This window comes from Vigna unguiculata, chromosome 7 (assembly GCF_037176805.1).
Source record: "Vigna unguiculata cultivar grain cowpea cultivar isolate G323 ecotype 2 chromosome 7, ASM3717680v1, whole genome shotgun sequence".
Classification (NCBI taxonomy): Eukaryota; Viridiplantae; Streptophyta; class Magnoliopsida; order Fabales; family Fabaceae; genus Vigna; species Vigna unguiculata.
In genome coordinates this window covers 35,975,308-35,980,888 of record NC_140798.1, presented here as the reverse complement: position 1 = coordinate 35,980,888, position 5,581 = coordinate 35,975,308, and the positions used below count along the sequence as shown (strand labels likewise).

Here is a 5,581-nt window from a genome sequence, read left to right as displayed (position 1 = left end):
AGTTAAAAAAACAATCTAATTCGATTTAAATGCAAACATAACAAAAAAATATTTGTAATCTTTTATTTGCGGATCAGATTGGTGAATCAACCTGACTTATCACAAATTCAATCCAGGTGAGTCGGATTCTAGGTGAACTGGATCAAAAATTAACCCGTATTTAAATTTGTAAAGAAATTTAAACCCATTTCATTAATATTTAAATTATTTAACATATTTTCTCAAATTTTGTTTTTCCTTAATATGACCATTTCATTATACTACTTAACGTTATTAATAGAGTGATGAGTTGACAAATTCACATAAACACATGTAGATGAATTAAAACAGTATAATTTGTTCATCTTAGAAGCTATAAACTACATTATTGAGTTTGGTGACGAGGCCTTTTGACGTGAAGGCATAATGCAGTTGTGGGAAAGTAGAGGTGGTGTGGGATTTTTTTCTATCCACGTACGTTAATTGTTAATATTTTATTTGGAAAGAGAGAGTTGATACGTGAGACAATAAATGTTAATTATTTTCATAAATGTGATTTATTTGTCAATTAATTTATAATTTTTATATAATTTTTTATATTGTAATGTCATATAATTCGCAACAATTTAATATGGTAACTACTTTGTGATTGACATAAAATTCTATAAGTTTCACATGTGGTGCTATGTGCTTTGAGTTATCAAATATGCTCTCTTATATATTATATTATACCATCAAAATTATAGAGGAAAGGTTTGAAACGAAAAACACATTAAAGGATTCTCGTGACAATGGCAATGGCTGAAGGTTAGTCCTTACTCTTTCTTCCGTATTAGTTTTACATATGTATCAAAACATGGTTAAATACATTTGCCTTGTTTTTTAATCTGTCATGGTTATCCTTTTGGATTCATTATTTGTGTTTTTCTTGTGTTTGATATCAAACATAATATTATTGGTGTTGGAGGTATCACTTTGATGAGGTGATGCTAAACACGGTTTGGACTTTGCAGTTACGAGTACAGAAAATCTCGGAGCATCCGTATTGCGGCCCTTCGAGACTTTGTCGGAATTGCTTTAGGAATCCAAAATTTGTTTTGTGTACTCATGTAATGCAAAATGTGGTCACCTGCTTATGGCAGTTTACACCATTATTTGACAGTGTGTTGATTATTTTGAAGTTGAAGATGAATTGAAAATGCATCTTTTATTTTGTTAAAATAATGAGGAGTATATAACTTTATTTTATATTTATATTTTAACGTGACATATTTTATGGTGTATGGTGTATAAAAAAATATTTTGTTTTTCAAAAAATTTAAAAACTGTCACGTGTCAGTTTATCATCGTGCCACGTGACAGCTTACAATCATGACACGTGGCAGTGGTAATAGTTGTTTTCAATTTAGTACCCCAATTTAAATTTTTGGTTCAAATTTAGTACCCTAATTTTTTAAAATGATCCAATTTCGTCCTTTCCAATTTGAGACCAAATTAGTAACTAAGTTTAATTATAACTTATATATACATGTTAAAATAATTGTTTTGAATTTATACATCAAATCACTACACCTAAATATTCAAACTATTTTATTTTTTACAAGTGTAAAAAATTTCATGTGTAAAAAATTACAAAGGTTAAAATGTAAAAAATAAAATAATTTAAGTATTTAGGTGAAATGATTTGATGTATATATTAGAAAAAGTTATTGTAACATGTATATATAGGTTGTAATTAAACTTATTTACTAATTTGGTCTCAAATGGGAGAGGACGAAATTGGATCATTTTAAAAAATTGAAGTACTAAATTGAACCAAAAATTTAAATTGGGGTACTAAATTGAAAACAACTATTATCACTGCCACGTGTCATGATTGTAAGCTGACACGTGGCACGATGATAAACTGACACGTGACAGTTTTTAAATTTTTTGAAAAACAAAATAATTTTTTTTGAAAAAAAAAATATTTTTTTTAAAAAAAATAAAAATTTCATGGCTTGACATGTGTCCTGTACGGATGACCAAATTGAATCTTTTTAGAAAATTGGGGTACTAAATTGAACAAACCAAAAGTTTGGGTACCAAATTGAACTTAACGAAAAAGTTGAGGTACCAAATCAGTAATTATACCTTAATTATATGTGATGTGATGAATTTTACATGGATCTTTCTTATCTGTATGATGAAATATTTGATTATATTCCTCAACTTGCCCACATGAGTTGAGAGAAGGAACATAGTCTAATAGTTTTATCATTTGGTTAGATGAGTCAAATTTTCACATGCAAGTTTTATGTCACTAAATTCATTCATTAAGACGTGTGTTACATTAGTAAAACATAATAGTTAATAGTTTTATCATTTTGTGATGTGAGTCTAATTGAGTAGCCCACAAACAAGTTTTATGTCACTAGATTCATTAAGACACTTGTTTACAATAGTAAAACATAGTTTTATCGTTTGGTTATGTGAGTCTAAATGAGTGTGACTTTGACCCACAATCAAGCTGTCACTAGATTCATTTATTAAGACATGTTTGTATTAAAAAAACATTATTTTGTTATAGTCTCAAATTATGATAATGAGCATGTATTAAAAAAATTGTAGTTCCATATTTCTGATATCCATTATGGTATTCCTAAATTAAAAGGGGATAATTGTAAGTTTTGGAAGGTTGGATGGACATTAATTATGTTATTAGAAAACTAGAAACATCGTTATTACTAAGACCACTCTGGATGTTAAAAGTGGAGGAGGTTAAATTGTCTCTTTGTGACACTAATAAAGATAAACTTTTATGCTGGTATTCAGGGTTCTATTGATCAACATGACAATGTGAGAGATTTCCTAAAGGTTATTGATGAACAATCATATTTGATAAATCTCCTACCAACACTATTATCATGTATTTTTCATCTTTAAAGCTCATCGGGACTAAGAGAGTGCATGATCAACCATGTGCATAGGGGACATTATGGCTCAACTAAAGACATTAGGGGTTACCATGTATGATTCCCTTCTAGTACATTATATTTTGTATATTTTAACTCATCAATATGTTGCATTTAAAATTACTCATAACACACATAAGGATAAGTGGTCTATTAATGAGTTAGTGACCATGTGTGTTTAAGAAGAGGAAAGGTTGTTAATGGGGGAAGGTCAAATTGTGAACTTGACTACTTCTCTTACGAATAAGAAGAATCAAGTTAATCAGAAAGGAAAGATGTATACTAAGCCAGTTATAAAGAAGGAGTCCTAGTGTTTCTTTTGTAAAAGAAGGGACATGAGACACATGAAGAAGGATTACACAAAGTTTAAGAATTGGCTAGTGAAGAAAGGTACTTATTTTGCTTTGTTTGTTATGAATCTAATATGACTAGTATTAATCATCACACATGGTGGATTGATTCTAGAACTACAATCCATGTTCGTAATACCATATAGGGTATGCAAAATCTTAGGAGACCAATGGGTAGTGAACATTGCATCTACTCAGGAAGCAAAATGAGTTCACATGTGGATGCCATTGGGACATGTAATTTGGTTTTTAGCCGTGGTTTTATTTTGTGTTTAGAAAATGTTTTTTGTGTTCTTAGTTTTGATAAAAACTCAATTTCCATTTTGCAATTTGCACCTTTGGGTGTTTCTTTTAATTTTATGGAATATAGTTTTACTTTATTGAATAAATCAAAAGTTGTTGATTTTTGTGAACGATGTGATGGTCTTTACTCCATTAATTTTACAATATACTATAGACAAGTTTTTTCATACACTTATTATACGAGTTTAGCAATACACAATAGACGAGTCTATCCATGCACTAGTTAGACAAGTATTTTGTGCATAAAACATAAAACAAGTCATTTCATGCACTAATTATATGAGTCTAATAATAATACACATTAGGTGAGTCTGTCCATACATTGATTAAACAAGTATTGCTAAACACATTAGGTGAGTTTGTTCATACATTTATTAGATGAGTATAGCAATATACATTAGTCGAGTTTGTTTACACACATATTATACGACTTTATAATATACATTAGACAACTCTATTCATTCTCTGAATAAATGTGTCTTGCAATGCATATTAGACAAATCTGTTCATACAAATTAGATAAATGTAGCAATACACATTAGATTAGATGAGTGTGTCCATATATTAATTATATGAGTCTAGTAGTAAATATTATCCATGCATTGATTATACAAGTTTAGCAATACATATTAGATCAATATATTCATACACTGATTTGTTTATAACGAATATACTCTATGTATTTTTCAAAGTCTATCTTTTGTAGTTTTAAAGAGTTTACTCTATATTTTTTGACATGTTATATTCTTTATATTTCTACAAATTCGACTCTTTATATTTTTATATGTATTTTCTAAACTTAAAAATTTTCATATTGATTTTATTCAAAATTTAATTATAAACTTTAAAAATATTATTATTATTTTTCTCAATCTCTAAATATTTTTTTAATATAATACATATTTATCTACTTTTTAATATAATATATATTTTCTAACGTAAAAGACACGAAAAAATAAACATCAATCAATTCGTGTGAAGGCTATGGTTTCAAACTAGTCACAATAGAAAACAAGGTCCCTTGTTGAATATACAATACACCATCACACCACACACAATGAGAGACTCATAAACTAAAAGTAAAACCTTTCTTTCTTCTATTCGACTTTCTATTTATCGCAAGAAAAGTCACTTTCCATTATCTTCTATTTCACTTTCTCTCTCTCTCACAAGAAAAGTCATAATTTAAAATGTCACACTCTACCACCACAACACATCATGAAAGACCTAAACATCAAATATCAAATCTTTCTCTCTCCCCCCTTTTTCTTCTATTTCACTTTTTTCTTTATAATTCCACTTTACACTCTCCATTACATCTAAATAGTGACAGTAGTAATATAATTTTATAGGAAAAAACCCACTAAATTTTTTTAACAAAAAATAGGGACCACATTATGGAAAAAAAATTAATATTTTGAAAACTTTTTATTAAACTAGGAATACCAGTCAGAATCAAAACTATTTATTGATCCAATTATCATTTTGTAATTTATTATTAATTAGTTAATTTACTATTTGTCATTTTAATTAATAAGTCACACATCTTTAAAATTAAAATCTAACTTATAGATCTCATTTTTTTGGTCTAATATTGTTAAAAGAACAGAGCTAACTAAATAACACAAAAGATAAGAATAATGTGTACAGTATTTAAACAACTAAATTTGTTTAAAATTCAGGCTGTGTAATTTCAAAAAAATTATATCTCTTTAAATTTTGATTTTAGAATTTTTTAATATTATAAAATCATTTTAGTAAATTAAATATTAACAATTTAGTTCTTCGACATTTAAACTCGTTAATTTTTTTTACTTTCTTATGATGGACGATTCCATGTAAAGATGGCAAATAAACCCGTTCCCGTGAGTATTGTCCGAACCCGTCCCCGTTTTGACGGGAATTTCCGCATTGACTGGGTATGGGTATGGGTATGAGGAATTCCCGATTTTTGGGAATGGGGATGGGGATGGGGATGAATATATCCCCGCCATA

The 5,581-nt window shown here is 28.3% G+C and overlaps 1 pseudogene; it reads left to right on the top strand.

The window, feature by feature from the left end:
- Positions 1-770: 770 nt before the first annotated feature.
- On the top strand, positions 771-3,361 carry LOC146884841 (uncharacterized; annotated as a pseudogene).
- The last annotated feature ends 2,220 nt before the right edge of the window (positions 3,362-5,581 follow it).